The sequence below is a fragment of the Chlorocebus sabaeus genome, chromosome 9 (assembly GCF_047675955.1).
Source record: "Chlorocebus sabaeus isolate Y175 chromosome 9, mChlSab1.0.hap1, whole genome shotgun sequence".
Classification (NCBI taxonomy): domain Eukaryota; kingdom Metazoa; phylum Chordata; class Mammalia; order Primates; family Cercopithecidae; genus Chlorocebus; species Chlorocebus sabaeus.
In genome coordinates this window covers 101,391,759-101,410,976 of record NC_132912.1, presented here as the reverse complement: position 1 = coordinate 101,410,976, position 19,218 = coordinate 101,391,759, and the positions used below count along the sequence as shown (strand labels likewise).

Sequence of the window (19,218 nt, the reverse complement as noted above, 5' to 3'; positions counted from 1 at the left end):
TTAAAGTAAGTTTGAAAAGCATCGTTTTCCTGATCATGAAAAGCATCATTTTCCTGATACTAAGCCTTGATGCAAATTCTTATGGTGGGTCCTCATAGAAAAGTCTATTATGTATTGACATGGATGCTGATATCTGGTATAATATAATACTATTTGTCTATCTTATTCTCTCAAAGGCATAGAAGCATAACCCACATTAAAGAAGAGGCATGCATAGGAACAGTGCAAAACAACAATGATTCATCAATCTCATGTATAAATGAAGGTGTAGAAAATCAAACTCAAGGCTGGGCATGGTGGCTCACACCTGTAATCCCAGCACTTTGGGAGGCTGAGGCGAGCAGATCACGAGTTCAGGAGATTGAGACCATCCTGGCTAACACAGTGAAACCCCACCCGTACTAAAATTACAAAGCATTAGCCAGGCATGATGGGACACGCCTATAGTCCCAGCTACTCGGGAGGCTGAGGAAGGAGAATCGCTTAAACCTGGGAGATGGCGGTTGCAGTGAGCTGAGATCGCGCAATTGCACTCCAGCCTAGGCGACAGAGTGAGACTCCATCTCAATTTAAAAAAAAAAAAAGAAAAATCAAACTCAAATAGGAAACTAATGTGAAACCTTTAGGAAAGTCATTTTGTTTTGCCTTTCTCACATGTTAGATTTTATCCTGTTCACATCTGTTGGACAACATTCTATACAATGCAATTTCACTGACTGAAATATAGGATCTTTGTATGTGTTGAGGGGACACCCTATGGTATCATGTCACTCTGTGTCAAAGAGGAGAGCTTGAGTCTTGGATCTGGAAAGGGTCTTAGAAATCATCTTGGTCAAAATGACACATGTGTGTCACATGCACCTTTATTCCTTACTAATTGACAATACAAAGTGGAGATTAAGGGTATTTCCCAGCACAACTGCAAAAGATCAGTGTTGACATACATGATGAGAATTCCATTAGTGGACTTCTGGTTTCAGCTCAAACATGAAAATAGGAAGTTGTTACTTCCTATTTGTACAAGAAAAAGCTGAAAAAGCTGAAATTTCATACAAGCAAAAGCTGAACAAACTGACAATCAATGACTTTTCTTGAATGCATCAGAGAATTGATGTTGCAGAGCAAACACCACCCTGAAATCTGGAGAGACAGGTGAATCCACAGTTACCACCAAAATTTGCTTAATAAGAGCAGAAACTGCTGAGGCCATAAGCTGGTGTCAACCCTTAAGTGGTATTCCGATGAATTGCTGGAGTCTTCGTGTGAACTAATTTGAGTGTAGAAACCTGGGAGCTGCAGTCTTTGGCTCCACACTTTTGTGGGATCCAAAAAGATTTCCTAGTAACTCTGTCAGGGAGAGAGAGTAAATCATTGTGAAATATGACCATAGCATTTTCCATTTAAAAAGCCAACTCTCCCAGCCTTATCCCAGGTGGGAAAGGGCATTCCCCCCACTCTAACCCCTTCTAGCCTTTCTGTCTTACGTAGAGAGGGAAAGCTATACTACTGGGGAAAAAAGGTGAAGATCATAGCTCAGAGACACAGGTCCACTAAAAGACTGAGATTTAACCATAAAGTTACAGAACACTTGCCTTCTCCCACAACTTACTGCCACACCAGCAGCATAGTAACTGTGAATACAGCTGATAGAATTCACCAGAAACAAATTCTCTCTGAAGAGGAGTAATTAGGAAAGCCTAAAGTCAAGAAAAGCAGCATAAACAAGGATACTAGAGGAATTTGAAGCCTCTGGCATCTACAAATATAGCAGACACAGTCCAGCTCCTTGCCCAAAACCTCACACCAAAGGTCTTTTTCCTCAGTTCCTATTACCTAATTCAGCATGTCAGTTTTCAACAACAAAAAATTACAAAGTAAGCCAAAAGCAAGAAAAAACATAGTCTGAACAAAGTATCAGAACCAGTCTTATATATGACATAGTTATTAGAATTACTAGATGGAGAATTTATGATTAATACATTAAGTGCTCTAATGGTAGTAGACAACATGCAAAAATAGATCATTAATATAAGTAGAGAGAAACTCTACAAAGGAATCAAAAGGAAATGATAGAAATAAAAAAACATTGTCACAAAAATGAAGAATGCCTTTAGTAGGCTCATCAGTAGACTGGATACAGCTGATGAAAGAATTGGTGAGCTTGAGGATAGGTCAATAGAAATTGCCCAAACTGAAATTCAGAAAGGTAAAAGAATGAAAACAACAGAATAGCCAAGAAATGTGGAACAATTTCAAAATGTGTAACATACTCATAATTAGAATAGCAGAAGGAGAAGAAGGAGAAAACAGAGCAGAAGAATAATGAAATAATAATGGCTTTAAGTAATTCAAGTGTTGAAGTAATAATGGCGGAGAACTTTCTGGAATTAATGACAGATATAAGACCACAGATCCAGGAAACTCAGGGAACACCAAGCAGGATAAATTCCAGGAAAACTACAGCCAGACATATTATATTCAAACTGCTGAGAACCAAAGAAAAAAGAGAAAATCTTGAAAACAATAGGAAAACAATACCTTACCTAAACAGGAACAAGGCAATGAAGTGCATTCATATGAAGCAATATGAACAAGGATCTGAAGTATCATAAGAAACAATGCAAGCATGAAAATAGTGGAGTGAAATCATTAAAATGTTGAAAGAAAAAATCTCACCAACCTAGAGTTCTGTGTCCAGCAAAATTATCCATGAAGAGTGAAGGAGAAATAAAGACTTTCTCAAACAAACAAAAACTGAGGGAATTTATCACCAGCAGACTTTCCCTGCATCAGAGATTGATAGAAGCTTTTCAGGTAGAAGGAATGTGATATAGGTCAGAATTGCAAGTCTACATAAAGAAAGGAAGAGTGTCAGGGAAGGAATAAATGAAGGTAAAATAAAAATTTTATTTTCCTTATTTTAGTTTGTCTAAAAGATAAATGTTTAAAGTAATAATAGCCACAATGTACTGGGTTATTATAACATATATATAAGGGAAATGAATGATAGAAATGAAGGATGGGATAAATTTAGGATACTCTATTATTATTTGTACTGCATATGAAGCAGTACAGGGTTATTTGAAGACACACTTAGATTCATTAAAAATGTATATTGGAAACTCTAGGGCAACCACATAAAACTTTTTAGAAAAAAGTATAATAGTATGCTAAGAGAGGAGATAAAATGTAATTATATAAAATACTCAATTAAAACCAGAGAAAACAGAAACAGAAGAGATTAAAAAAATAACACATACAAGAAATAGAAAACAGAGTATAATAGATATTAATCCCGGCTATATTAATCATCATTCTAAATGTGAATAGTCTAAATATACCAATTAAAAGATGAAGATTGTCAGGAAGGATATAAAAACAAACTTAACCATATGTTGTCTACAATAAACCCAATTTAAACATAAAGACTCAGATAGGTTAAAAGTAAAGAGAGAGAGAAGTACAGCATGCACACACAAATCAAAGGATGGCTGAAGCAGCTATGTTTCAGACAAAGCAGACCTCAGAACAAGGACAATTATCATGAATAAAGAGCACCATTACATAATGATGTATAGATTAATTCTCCAAGAATTATCCTAAACATGTATGCACCTAATAACAGTGTGTCAAAATATGTGAGGCAAAAACTGATAGAATACAATTAGTTATTAGTCATCCTTGATCTACGCTTAAAAACCTAGTTAGATGAAAGAAGACAAAAGAATCTAAGTGACTTGCTTAAGGTGACAAGACTGATGATTGGAAAACCAGAGTCTCCTAGCTCCTTGTCCAGATTGCTATCTAGTAAGTAAAAATTTTGTTTGAATAATTATTATCTTAGTTAATGCAAATTCAGTCAGGATTAAGAACCACTGGGTAAGAGAGAGAGTCCAGGTCACATTTTAGCCAAGATACCATTTAATTAAGCCTAGGCTTTGTGTGGAGAAGGCTGAACAGATGAAGGTTTCCAAAGACCAGTCATGTAGACCTTATAGTTTTGCCAAGAAGAGTTGCACTGCCTGGAGAATGAAAGTGGAGATTGAGGCTTGGTTTGCTACTCAAGTGACAGAACTCAGGGGATTTGGAGTAGGTGCTAGATAGTGGGAGACTGGGAATGGGCAGGGGGTAAAAGCTGCTCTGTTGTGTTTCACTAACCGAGGTAGAATTGGACAGGTGGTGGTATAAAGCTGGTAAATCATGGGAGGTCACTTTATGGACTTGGTGATGAAAAAGCAGATGGCTGAAAGGGTGTATGTGGGACTGGTTGCTGAATGATGAGGCTTAGTAGGATACACAGATGTAAAGAACAGAGGCAGAGAAGATGAGTTGGCTTGGGGGAACCAAAAGATCCCCAATGCACTATGTTGGTGTTTCCTTCCTCATCTGGCTCTTACCTTCCTATTCCCTATTTTCCTTTCGTTCTATGTATATACTTGCTTCTACTTGTCTAAAATATGTGATGAGAATATATTAAATTAAATTTTACCCTTTTGGATCTTAATTTAGAAAGTTAACTATCATTGTTTCTTTCAAGGAGCAATTGCTTTTTATTTCTGTCTTTAATTAACTTTTTAAAATGGAACTATTTCTGGCTGGGCATGGTAGCTCACATGTGTAATCCCAGCACTTTGGGAAGCTGAGACAGGTGGATCACCTGAGGTCAGGAGTTTGAGAACAGCCTGACCAATGTGGTGAAACCTGTCTCTACTAAAAATACAAAAATTAGCCAGGCGTGGTTGCGGGTGCCTGTAATCCCAGCTACTTGGGAGGCTGAGGCAGAGAATTGCTTGAACCCAGTAGGTGGAGGTTGCAGTGAACCAAAATCACACCACTGCACTCCAGCCTGGGTGACAGAGCGAGACTCCATCTCAAGAAAAAAAAAAAAAAAAAAAAAAAAAAAGGAACTAGTTTTTTAAAGGGAATCTACTCTCCTACTTAACATAACTTCAAAATGATAGCAGCCAGCTTGCTTTCTCTTTGTGTTCAAAGCAAACTTTCCTCAATCACAGGGAAGAAGATAATATGCTGATATTTCTCTAATTTTCAGACTCTTTTTGGTTAGATAACCACAGTGAATTTGTAGGAGATTGGAGGGAAAAAAAAATAGAATGTTTTAGAGCACCATTTCTTAAAATTCCTTGAAATCTTTTAAAAGAAAGGATGGTAAAGAAGCATGCTGTTATGGAGGGACATGTGAAATTTTACCTTACAATTTTGACATTAGAATTCCTATTAGCTGAATAAATTTAACTGAGTCATCTATCAGTTTCAAATATTATATATTCTGAGCACTAGTTCAAGGAACTTAAATTTTATTTCCTGGTCCTGATGTGATTTGCATCATACAGAACTGACTGTCTCTCCCTCTCAATCTCTTTCTGTTTCTGTTAACACGTATCTATATACAGGCTTCTATGCACATACATATATCTTCATGGTAAATAATTCCTTTAAAGGCTTTATATGGTGAGAACTAGCTTTTCTTTTTAAACAAAGAAGTGGAAATTGTCATGAAAAGAATCATAGTGAGGTAAGATTTCCTTTCAGTGCGATATTCTTCACAGTGAGCATCCTTTAAAAAGGTATAGCTCTATGACATTGAGTTTGCTGGTTGTAAAAGCTAGGTACAGAAACTAAAATATACAAGGTGTTGGTGAGTGTAGGTAGAAAAGCAGTTTGATGTGTGTGTTGGGTTGTCTGGACATAAGAAACATCATGCAGGCTAGAGTTGAACCTCTAGCTTTTGTGATGCATGCAAGTTAGGACATGTGATTTCATGTCCTCAGTGAGATACAAAATAATGAGAATGTCTCAATAAGTCTACCTCAAACTATTGGCTGTCCCTGAGTGAAAACTAAGGTATCTAGAAGCCTAATGGAGAATATTCTATGTAGTCAAAAGGCTGCCACCTACTGATATGTGACCTTTATTAACTGGCCTCGCTTCCAACATTCTAGATTCCATGTCCTTTTTGGCCATTAGTAATCACCTTGGTCACTGTGGTTTTACACCAGGCTCAGTATGTCTAAATATAGAAATATAAGAATAATATCTCCCCTCATCAACTGTTCTTGCATGAGATTAGAATGAAAGTTATTATTCAGCCAATCACTGATAGACACTCAGTCAATTCAAACTAGAATTATAAGTAAGTTCTCCAGGATAATCTTTTCAATTTTCATACAAGGAGAATTTCTTCTCAAAGGAAAACCTCTTTTATTATGAACTGTTGGCCAAACAGATTGATTGGTATAAAGGTGTTTTGTTGTAATGAATACCCATATATTAGTTAATATAACACAAATTGTTTTAACAATGAAATCCCCACATCTCAGTGGCCTGGCAGTAGAAGTTTGTTTCTCACTAATGTGACAGTCCAATGCTGATGTACCTCGGGGATGGCTTCACATGTGGCCATTCCAGGACCCAGGTAGTTACCATTTTGTGGCTTTTCCTCAGAGACTTTTCCATTCAGCTTGCAATGGGGACAGAAACTACAAAGAAGACATGGCTTCTTAATTTCTGCTCAAAAGTGAAAAACACCTACATCTACTTTAGCCCTGAAGTGACACATTTTTTCTGCTCACATTGTTTTGGCATTCCGCTGCCTCTACCATGTAAGAGGGGCAAAAATGTAGGTTCTGGCTGGGCAGCTGCTTCTTGGCAACAGCTCAGCACTATGGAAAGAAAGCTCAAATTTTTAGTAATCAGTAAACTGTGTTTACCCTGTCCCAAGGAGCAAGCTCAGGTGAATGGGATCTGAAGTTCGCCTCATGTGCCCTACCATCTCTCAAGAATCACAGCCTGAATTGGTTGCTGTTCAATTCTATCATGGCTGAAACAGGAAGTACTACTTAATTTGATTTTAACCCAGCATTTCCTAAACTTATTTGACCATGGAGCCCCCTTTTCTTTATATAACAATTACTAAAACACTTTGAAAAACTTTTTCACAAAGAAAAGGGTAGTTTTACCACCTCCATGCTTCTACTTATCTACCCCGGTTTTTGCTTTTGTTATTGTTTGGGGTTGGTTTTGTTGTAATTGTTTTGTTTTCTTGAGAAATTTGCATTTAGTTCAATATTGTTTAAATTTGGTTGAAGTAGGCAAGACTAAAGGCAGTTGAAAAACAATTTTACTTGACTACAGGACCAATGAAGTAAGCATGGTGCTGTGTTGTTGGGATACTTGGCAGATCAAAGTACAGAAGGAAAAGATTTTGGTATCTGTTACTTAGTGCCTATATGATCTCTGGTTTCCTACTTACTAATACCATGTGAGCTGTAGTTTCTAATCTGCAAAATAGAGAGTGTTCATGAAGATTAAATGACACTACATGTAAAATAGCAAATAAGAAGGAACTTAATATATGTAAGACTCCTCCCTTCCTCTTTCACCTTTCTATTTTCTCCTACTTAGTAGTATACTAACTTAATTATAGTTGAGTTGTGCTATCCTGCCACAATGACAATTACATGAAAAGAGGCCAGGGAAAGAATATGGTAACAGTATAAGCAACCCCCAATTTACAAACACTGAATTTTTGTTTTTATTATACTTTAAGTTCTAGGGTACATGGGCACAACATGCAGGTTTGTTACATATGTATACATGTGCCATGTTGGTGTGCTGCACTCATTAACTCATCATTTACATTAGGTATATCTCCTAATGCTATCCCTCCCCCTCCCAAATAGGCCCCAGTGTGTGATGTTCCCCTTCCTGTGTCCAAGTGATCTCATTGTTCAGTTCCCACCTATGAGTGAGAACATGTGGTGTTTGGTTTTCCGTTCTTGTGATAGTTTGCTAAGAATGATGGTTTCCAGCTGCATCCATGTCCCTACAAAGGACACGAACTCATCCTTTTTTATGGCTGCATAGTATTCCATGGTGTATATGTGCCACATTTTCTTAATCCAGTCTGTCACTGATGGACATTTGGGTTGATTCCAAGTGTTTGCTATTGTGACTAGTGCTGCAAACACTGAATTTTTAAAAATACTGCACATAGATAGTTGGGTTCTGGCAACTTAGACCCTATTATTCCTGTTATTGATGCCTCACAATTTAAATTTACCATGAAGCTAATGAATTAAGCTTCAGACCCCTCTCTTGCATGGATTCCTATGAGTGCTGAGAGTTGTAGGATGTTCTAGGTAGTAAGGGGATGGGGGCAGATTGCTATGAGGAAGCATTATGTAAACATTTCTGGTAAATTGCCTGAAGAAGTCTCAGAAGAAAGGAACTCGATTCTCTAAGTTTCTGGGAGTTTGCTGTGATTTGTCGTTCGATATAAATATTTACTTTTATACCTATTATGTGTTTTGTAGTTTAAAAAAATGCTTTTTAACTTTTTTTTTTAAGAGAGTCTTGTTCTGTCACCCAGGCTGGAGTACTGGTGCCATAATAGCTCACTGTAACCTTGAATTCTGTGGCTCAAGTGATCCTCCTGTGCCACTACGCTCAGCTAATTTTTTTGTTTTTTGTAGAGATAAGGGTCTCGCTATGTTGCCCAGGCTGGTTTCAAATTCTTGGCCTCAGGAAATCCTTCCACTTTGGTCTCCCAAAGTGCTGAGACCACAGGCATGAGCCACTGTGCCCAACCTTGTTTTGTACTTTTGATTTCCTCTTCTTAAAGAGGGCCCCACAACTTGTGTAAGTTTTAGACCAAAAGCACATGGATACACTTCTGCCCACAATTCTGGTGCTATCACCTGCTACTATTCTGAACATTTTCAGAGGTCCCCCCCAAGAACCCACTCCAATGGCTGGAGCTGCGTATGATTTCCCTACCCCTTTCCTTTCCCAGCTTCCCGTACACCTCTCCTTAACACCGCTGGGATCAAGATGATTTGAGTCTCTGCCCACACTCAGTGCCTCTCCACATACAACTCTGGATATATGGGGAAAAGGGTCTGGGCTTGAGGCGCAGGACCCAAAGTGTGCAAAGAGTTAGGAGAGCAAGAAGATGAAGAAAATGGAGCCATTGGCATAGCACTTGAGCTTCGATTGGCTCATTGTGGGTTAAATCTTACAGGCACTCATTCTTTCATTAAAGACATTATTTGCCTTTAGTATTGCTCACAACTCTGACCTTTACCTGTACTATTTTTCTATACCATTTTTCCAGAATACAAACTCTTTCTTACTGAACTATGACCCTTTAGTAGGTTAGATGATTCCCGTATGGAATTATTTGAACTGGTTTAAGAAAGCCAAAGAAACATCTGTATTCTGTAGAACCTTTCTTTGTAACAGCGTTCATTTCATCTAAGCTTTCCTGCCCAAAGCAGTTCTGAAATACAGGATAGGAAGGTTGACTTTTTTTGTAACAGCGTTCATTTCATCTAAGCTTTCCTGCCCAAAGCAGTTCTGAAACACAGATAGGAAGGCTGACCCATTGCAAAGAAGATGAAAACTAATGTAGCCTCAGAAGAAAAGCTTGATGCCAAGTGCTCAGCAGGAGCCCAGGCTGAGGGCCTCTGCAGGAGGGGCAAGTGCAATTTATAAAGCCTAAATACTCAAAGCAGCCTTTTTCCAGTGTTTTCTTCGAGGTGGCAGACTAGGTTTTATAGGTCAACGGGGTTTTTCTAATGATTATCCAAGCTTCTTCCCCTTCAGTAGGGAAGGCCCCGATTTTCTGGAATTACCTGCCCAGTCAGCAGGCTGGCTGTTAGAATTCTGAGCAGACTGCCCCTCCTCCTTGAAACCAGCAGGGAGCAAAATAAGTCCGGAAATTCCTGAGCATTGGGAAGCCCGCACTAATGCAATTACCTGAAATAAAAGAAGGGGTCAGATAATAAAGGGCAAAGGTTTTTCCTTTTAAAGTAAAGGGCCAGGTAAACAAAACCAGCTGCCCCTGGAGCCAACAAACTCTCCTCATTAAATGTTTCAAGAGCCTAATGGGCATAAGTGGCTAATTGTAGTACAATCCTGAAGACTGAATCTAGTGGCCTGAGGAAGGGGGTCAGTGGGATGGGAATGGGGTTAAAACTTGGCTGACAGAGACAGGAAGGAGGTGAGCTCTGCCCCTGGCAGAGGACCTCTAAATGGCCAAAATGAAATTAAAATAAGAGTAAGATGCTTTAATTGGGAGTCTCTAATCATTCTGACAGTATCTCCGTGAGATGGGCTTGGATGTCTCATTTGGAGCAATTTTAAGTTTAAATGCTAGTTGAATAGGATCTGGAATACAGGTTTATTGAAAATCTAATTATGGGAAATTTTATGTTTATTTACTATGAAAAACTGGAAGAGTATGCAGCAAAATGTTGCAATGAGCCTCTCTAGGTGTTGTGCTTATACTGTAGGTGATTTTCCATTTTCCTATTTCTATTTTGTTCATGTTCATTCTCTAATTCATCTACAATGAGCATTTAGTTCTTTTATAATAAAAATAAAGGGCAACACTAAATGAAATAAGATGAAGAGTATTGTGCTGGAACTAAAATGTAAAATTAAGGGTGACAGGAGAGTTGGTGAATGCACTGAAAAGTGATTCCTTTTACTTTGTATAGTCTGCTATCTTTGCCACTTCCCTGGATACATGCTTGATGTGAGCTGCCAATCTAGAGGCAGGAATGAATTGCTGGCATTGGGCGAGACAGACCTTTTGACCATGTATTAATACGAAAGGTTCAACTTCGTTGCCTTTGTGATAGTTCTCAGAAAGGTTATTTCTGCACAGCCTTTTTTGGCTTTGGTTTTTAGTGGAACAGCTCGGCCACTTGTGGTATGATCTTAAGTGATGCTGAATTTCAAGAAAGCTTGAAGGATGACTATGATTTACCTAAAAGTGTCAGTCTAGGTGATTCTAGACCATTCTGCTAGGTTTAAAAAAAGAGAGAGAGAGAAGAAAAGAAAAAAAGAAATCACCGTTATCACCATTTTTAGCAATTTATTCTTACAAAATGGTCACCACAGACTACTCCACCTCCTTCATGCCCAAATATAAATGATATATTTAGATTGGACCTATCACCACATGCAACTACCATCAGAGAACCAAAGCTCTGTAACTGGGAAGAAGCTTTCAAATAGCCACAGATTGCTGATGCTGAATGTTTTCTTAGAAGCTTCACATTTACAATGGGTAAGTGCAGTAAGTTAGTTGTCCAAGAATATCCAAGAAAAAGGTTTAGGTATTGATAAGTTCATACCCTATGGGTTTTGTTTGTTTGTTTGTTTTTGTTTTGTTATGAGACAGAGTCTTGCTTTGTTGCCCAGGCTGGAGTGCAGTGGCGCGATCTCGGCTCACTGCAAGCTTCGCCTCCCAGGTTCATGCCATTCTCCTGCCTCAGCCTCGTGAGTAGCTGGGACTACAGGCGCCCGCCACCATGCCTGGCTAATGTTTTGTATTTTTAGTAGAGATGGGGTTTCACCGTGTTAGCCAGGATGGTCTCAAGCTCCTGACCTCATGATCCGCCCGCCTTGGCCTCCCAAAGTGCTGAGATTACAGGCTTGAGCCACCGCTTCCGGCCATACCCTATGGTTAAATGATCCCCTCTCTTAAAAGCGATGCTGAATTCTGGGTGACCAAAGTTCATATTTCCATAGTACAATATAAATGTGGGTTTAAGGTTGCAGATGAACGTTGCTGAAACTTCTCAGTATAATGTGAGGATTCCTTTGACATTCAAATGTGAATTGGACTCAGACTGAAGTTATTAAAAAGATGCTGTGATCATCAGGCTAGAGGAGGAAGGGGTCCTTAGCTGGGTCAAAGGTAGAGGCAATGCCCAGGGCCATATTTTAGAAGCATTTTAAAGGGTCTCTGACATCTCTTTTAATTTCCCTTATTCTCCTGAAGAGCTCATCTGCAGCCATGGCTTTGTCCATTACTTATAAACTGAAAAAGACGCCCACATCAACATTTCTTGTCTCAACTTTTCTCTGTACCTCTTTCTCGTATCTCCAGCTACCTGGTATGTAGTTCTTTCTTGATATTCTGTACACTTTTGATATGTCAGAAAGTATCTTTCATCTCTCTTAACAAACTGTATTCCCGTATGACTAACCTACATTTCTTTGGCAACAGTGTTCTCCAAGGCAATCTCTCTTATATGTTCATGGTCATCAGTGACTCCCTTCCTCTCTTTTACCCTCTACAGAAGCTTTATTTGTTCTTCCTTCATGGCTGCTCGCTTTCACTTTTCTTGTTCTCTCCCTTATTTAGACCCAGATCATTTCTTGCCAGCACTATTGAGATAAGATAACTTTGTTTATTGGTTTCCATGCCTGTGTCTCCTCCTGCTCCAATCCAATTCACAGCCCATGGGAATAGCCCAAGACCACCTGAGAATGATTGGATCCAGCTTGTAAGGTTAAAACTGGGGACAAGAATAGGCTAAAAAGTTTAAGCCAAGGTTACTGAATTTCATCTCCCATGTATCACATGAAGGAGCAATTGGACTATTTCTGGGTTCAAGAAGATAGAATGCTAGCCATTGAGAGGAGGTAACAGGGATCAGATTTCAGCACCATGTCAGAAGAGCTTTTCATCAATTAGAGCTGTGATGCAGTGAAACAGTCCTAGTAGTGTATGACAGTGAATTCCTTTCCCTGGATATGTTCAAGCAGAACCAGAAAATCACTTCTAAGGGATATTATATCAAGCTTACATGCTTTAGGCCAGTTGACCCCTAAGGTCTTTTCAAACTCCAAATTTTTACAACATATCACAGCCATCTCCATCCCTGCCTCTGCCTCACACCTGCTGGGAATCCAGAGTCTGTTCTTGCTGCTCTACACTTTCCTCACTCCAAGTTCTACAGTGGGTAGCATGCTCTCCTCCAGAGGGATGCTCCCCCTGCGCATCCCATCCATGGCCTTTCAGTGTAAGTTTCTGCTGCCTTGGGCCGTTAAGTAATCTGAACAGGGTAGATCTGGTTATTTAATAGCTTTTATATGCCAGGTCCCATGCCCAGCATCTTTCCTTATGTGATCAGTACACTAACCCTGTGAAAATACTATAGATTTGGATTTTTTGAAACCCACTTTAAAGAAGGGACTGAACCAAGGTTTTGTAACTCCGGGTTCTGGGTACTTGAGAAAAGGAAGGAGGAAAGGAGTGAAGGGACCCTCAACCATGGGCCACAGATTAGGGTAGGCTAGAGAGGTTCTTCACAGGAAATCCTACATACTGAAAAATTACATCTGGAATTTTTATCTCAATAAGTATTAAACTATCTGTGTTGCTAACAAAAATTATAAATTTTGATGTTTAATATAGTTACTGGGGAACTAACTGAGAAAAGAGGAAACTATAATATATTTGATTAAATAATAAAAGAATAATTACCATGCACTACTTGTTATATTCCTGGTCACCATATAATATAGTAGCAAGTATTCATGTTCCTCAAATATGTGTTAGATTAGCAGTGCTTAAATTATTTTTAATTTTAACACTACTCTGTCACAATATGCCTGGCTTCCATGTAGTATGCCATGTATCTGATCTGTTTTCAAAAATCAGAGGTGCTAATTAAGAAGTACTACTATGAACAGGTTATGAGATAGGATAATGGACATGGATATGCCCAGCGCTATGTGTTGCACATAATAAATGTTTATTGGATCTGAGTCTGGCATCTGTACAAGGGATGAGGCAAAGGACATGTTATTATTTTATTTCCTGATATAAGTAACCATCAAAAATTTTCAATTACATGTATCCCCTGGCTCAGAAATTCCACTGTCATAGTATTCTATATTTACACATAACTTAATTAATCAGTCTCCTATTGTTTATAATCCCATCTTAGTGAGCTGACAATTAGAAAGAACTAAAAGTTGTTCAGTCCCTACTGTATGCCAGGAACTTTACCTTTGTTATCTCATTAATTCTCAATTAAGCCTGAGGAGAAGATATATTATCCCCCATTTAAGAATAAAAAAACTGAGGCCCATAGAGACTGTGTAACTTACCCAAGATCATATAGTTAGTAAATACCAGATCTGGAATTTGAACTCAGATATTTCTGGCTAAAACCCAAATTTGCTCCAACATTCCAGTGGTTTAAGCACTGGATTCTGTGGAAATGTCGTGAAGTGGTAAGTGAGGCCAAAAGGAAGGCTGAGTGGGTAGATCACCACCCTTACCACAGTGAAAGCACCTGCCTTACAATAAAACAAACATTTAAAAATTAACCATTCCAATACATCACATGTTGGTATAGCAAGTTGACATTGAAAATAATTTTCACATAGTTCTATAATATGTAGTGATAGGTGGCTGCTTCTTAAAAATGAAATAATTTATCATTAGCCAGCAACCAAGGATAACTTAGTGGATTGGAAAAGGCACCCAGGAATCACAAGCATTTAGAAATTGATTGAATTCAGAACTTTGCCAAGATGGGGGTAAGGGAAGGTCTGAGGTAATGAAGGTCACCTAACCCTGGGTCAGCCTTAGCTTAGTCTTCAGAAAAGAGTCTCACAAAGGATATCTCCACAAAGCTGGATGGGCCTGTTTTGGTCAAATATTTACAACATAGTGTCAACACAACTTAATGTTTCATTTAAGCTAAGAAAAACCAAACCAAAACAAAAACCAATGAGTATCAAGTTGTTACTATTTTAGGAGAGGGTTCTTCCACCTTTGTACCTCATTCATTCCTTTGTTCATTCATTCTGGGGGTAGTAGGCAACCACGGCATATTTTGGTAGCAGGTTGACTACAGAGTGTTCGCCCACAGGAATGAGCTGGAGACTCACTCACTACATTAAGTCAGATTTTTGCTTTGATATTTATTTTCTTATTTAAAGGTATGAAAAAACTTATTAAAATGATTGAGTATTATTTCAAACCTCTCACATACCTTTATTACTTTAAGGTAGGATTAGCGATGGGCATGGGATGGGTATTAAATTATTTCCCCCAAGGGAATAAAAAGTAAGCTTTTCCTCATTACCCAATTTGTATTATGGAATTTCCATCAATTCTGTCAAGTAAGCAATGGGGTTTCATGTGACAAAAGCTGAAAAAAATAACAGTATTAGCCCACAAATAGCGGTGGAAATGGAGAAGATAAAAAGGTTATCATTTGTTTGAAAAGTACCCAGGGTCAAAACCTTTTAGAATGTGAGAGCCCAGGTGGAACCCTGGTTTGTTTCCTCGGGCAACAGAGATCTCCGGCTAGAAAAATATATTTATAGTCCTTTGCTTGAGATTTTATCTGATTCTTATTTTATTTTCATTCCAGTTGCTACATTGATGGCCGGGTGGTCAAGGTGATGGACTTCCTGAAAACTCGCCTGTTAGACACACTCTCTGACCAGATTAGGAAAATTCAGAAAGTGAGTAAAAGTATCCTGGGAAGAAAAGGAGCAAGTCTGGGGGTAAGGCAAGGAAAAAGACACAAAGTCCCAGCTGGGCCTCAGCACTGTGGGAACCAGGGTAGAAAAATAGGAAAATAGTACAGTCCAGATGGGCATGGTCACAAGCCCCCCATCACAATTGTTGCCTGTCATTTGTTGTTTTTCAAATTGAAAAGGGTCTGTGTGTGCCATATCAAGGTTTAAAGCATCTCTATTGTTTTTAATTAATTTTTTTTTTTTTGAAATGGAGTCTTGCTCTGTTGCCCAGGCTGGAATGCAGTGGCATGATCTCAGCTCACTGCAACCTCTGCCTCCTGGGTTCAAGCAACTTACCTGCCTCAGCCTCCCAAGTAGCTGGGATTACAGGCACAAGCTGCCACACCCAGCCAATCTTTATATTTTTAGTAGAGACGTGGTTTCACCATGCTGGCCAAGCTGGTCTCGAATTCCTGACCTCGAGTGATCCACCTGCCTCAGCCGCCCAAAGTGTTGGGATTACAGGTGTAAGCCACTGTGCCTGACCTAAAGCATCTCTATTTTAATTGCTTCTAAACTGTGAGTTTCATAAGGGAAGAATAGATTTACCTGATATTTTCCTTTTTGGAGGGGTTTATTTTAGGTTACTTAAGGGAGAAAATGATTATATTCATTCAGTGAAATTCCAGTCTGGGGCACTGGCAATTCTAAGCCATATTTACACTGTTCCTAGGTGTCTTAGAATTAGCCAAGTAAGATCTTAATTTTGTAAAGTTGAGAGGAAAGCTATAGTATATTAAGAAATTGCATGTAGGTGCTGTCAGCACACCTTTGGTCAGTGATTCTCAGTCTTGAGGACAATCAAAATCACCAGTGGTGCTCACTAAAGTTTCTAATTTCACTCCTGAGGTTCTGATTTAATATGGCTGGAGTGGCTTCCAGAGGTCTCTATTTTTACTAATCTGTCAAGTGATTTTCCACAATGCCAATTATGGATCACATTTTGAAATACTGGATTAGTTAATTCTAAATTGTGAGGATCTTACATCTACAATTGTCATGGGCCTCTACAATATATTATTATCTTTGGTTGCCCGGTGAAGGTTCTTTTCCAGGGAATGGGGACCCTTTGAATAGTTTGCTATTTCTTGAGCGAATTAAACAAATCTTTGGAAAAAATTTGTAATAAGCAGGCTCTCAATAAATACAAGATGAATTAATAAACAGACAAATGAATAGCTCATTTATAGCTCTGAAAGGAAATCCTATTTGAAGAAATCAAAGAACATCAGTTTTGAGAGCTGAAGTGGAAGGCTTCACCTTTTTTCATCCCAATGTCATTCATCCCAATGTCACACTCAGATTATAAACAGCATCTGGAATTCTGTTGTTCTCAAGAGTTCGATAGGCTGAGAAGCCTCAGAACTTCTGAACTACTACATCCCAATCTGATCCCTCCAGGGAGCAGGTGCATTGGCCAGCACCCTTATCTGTCACTGCCTTTCACTAGGCAAAGCCTAGGAGGACTAAATGATTTGAAGTATTCCTACCAGTCCCTGTTTGATATTCATTTAGTGTAAAATATTCACTGAGCATTTAGCGAGTACCTAAGGCAAAGTGTCAGATGCTGGGGATACAAAGTGGTATAAGACATGCTCTCTGCCCTCAAGGTAAAGTAAGTTTTAACACTTACTTTCAGCAGATTGAAAACATATTGTCTAATGTAATAGAATGTTAACCTATTGAATACTGTAGTTTTCTAAGCACATTATGCTAATCTGATATTACATATTGCCCTCTAGAAGGAGGGAAGAATTTTCTGTCATTAATTCATTTGTTTATTGCTTCATTCAATAAATGTTTATTCAGTGCTTACTATATCTAGACACTGTTCTAAGTGTTTATATTACAACAGTGTACAAGATAGTCAAGTTCCTATAGTTTTGGCTTTTCCAGTTTTGAGTTTGATCAGAGGGTTGTTGTTGGAAGTAAAATGATTCAGTTCTATCAAGGCACTGAGAGTGAAGGTTCTAACTGCACTCATGTTATTATTTAAGTACAACAAGTGGCTGTAGGTCAGAACTAAGACAAAGGTGTTGGAAGTTAGGTTCTTTCCTTTATCCCCACTTCCCGTTACCCTCCCCCACTGCATATACCTTAACCATATGAACCAGTTTGAAAACTGAAATAACTTACCTCCTGATTTATCTGGGCCCAAGAAACTTCAGGAAAAGAGCTAAAACCCTGTGCACAATTGGTATTCAGATCTTTAAAAACAAGCCTAATGGACTTAGAAGGGGAAGGGTAAGTGCTGTCACAGGGAGGAACAGTGGGACCCCTGAGAGATGACTATATGCAGAAAGCACCTGGCAGGGGAGGGCTAGGCTTCACAGCAGGGTCTGGACTTACCTTTTGGCAGTTGCAAAGAGAACATGCCCAAAGAGAACCCCTCAAGCCAGGGTTCCTATTCTGAATATCTCTTGCTGTGCAACAAATTACCCCAAAACTTAGTAGCATAAAACAGCCATTTATTAAGCCAAAGGATTGTTTTGTTTTGTTTTGTTTTGTTTTGAGACGGAGTCTCGCTCTGTCGCCCAGGCTGGAGTGCAGTGGCCAGATCTCAGCTCACTGCAAGCTCCGCCTCCCGGGTTCACGCCATTCTCCTACCTCAGCCTCCCGAGCAGCTGGGACTACAGGCGCCCGCCACTGTGCCCGGCTAATTTTTTTCTATTTTTTAGTAGAGACGGGGTTTCACCGTGTTCGCCAGGATGGTCTCGATCTCCTGACCTTGTGATCCGCCCGCCTCGGCCTCCCAAAGTGCTGGGATTACAGGCATGAGCCACCGCGCCCGGCCAAGCCAAAGGATTGTATGGGTCAGGAATTCTCAAAGAGTACAGAGGGAAGGGTTTGTCTTTGCTCCATGATGTCTTAAGCCTGAGCTAAAAGACCTAAAGGCTGGGATTACTGAAAGGTTAGGATCTGGGACCATGAGAAGACTTGTTCACTCCCATCTCTGACAGGGGATGCTGTATCACTTTTCCTAACCTAACCTCAGAAGTCACACGGCATCACATTAGCCATATCCTATTCATTGAAGTAGTCGCTAAGACCCACCAAGCTTCAAGGTGAAAAGAAATAAGATCCTCCTTTCGATGGGGGGGGTGGCAATACTCTGGAAAAGCATATAAGACCAGAAATGTTTTTGCAGTCATTTTTGGAAAATATGATCTTCCACAGTTTCATCCTCCCTGTTTCATTTAGTAGGCTTTAAGTCATTTCCCTGTTTTTTTCCCCTGATTCTCTTTTACAAAGCTCTTGCCAGATATTGCCTTAAGTGAGTATATGCTAGAGGTATTGCTGGATCATGGATTCCCTGAGATTTGAACCACTGGATAGACTTCTCATTGGCTAAAGCAGTCTGGACCCAGTTGTTAGGGCCTCCAAGAGGAGAGTCTCTCTCACCACAACCCAAGGTGTACTAAGCACTGGCCTTCCCTGGGGACATGAGAGCTAGGAGACTAGACCAGGATCCCCAAAATTTGATTGCTGAAATGTTGCTTTGACTGTTCCTGAAGTCCCTGGTGGGTGGGGAGGAGGGTTCTTGGGAATTAGGGTCCAAAGTACAAACTAGGGCATGCTAGCAAATGACTTTCTTGCAAGTTCCTCAAATCATTTCAGAGATGGGCCAAGTTAGGTTTCATGTTTTTTCAATTTTTTTTTTTTTTTTTTTTTTTTTTTTGAGACAGAGTCTTGCTCTGTCGCCCAGGCTGGAGTGCAGTGGTGCAATCTCACTGCAAGCTCCACCTCCTGGGTTCACGCCATTCTCCTGCCTTAGCCTCCTGAGTAGCTGGGACTATAGGCGCCCGCCACCACACCCAGCTAATTTTTTTGTATTTTCAGTAGAGACGGGTTTCACCA

The 19,218-nt window shown here is 39.4% G+C and overlaps 1 non-coding gene across 1 annotated transcript in view; it reads left to right on the top strand.

The window, feature by feature from the left end:
- LOC103216367 (uncharacterized) overlaps window positions 1-19,218 on the top strand; it is a 77,025-nt gene that overhangs the window by 40,823 nt on the left and 16,984 nt on the right. Inside the window, exon 2 of the transcript XR_012094119.1 lies at window positions 15,210-15,303. This is a non-coding gene — a transcript (uncharacterized protein). The remainder of the gene's footprint in view (window positions 1-15,209; window positions 15,304-19,218) is intronic.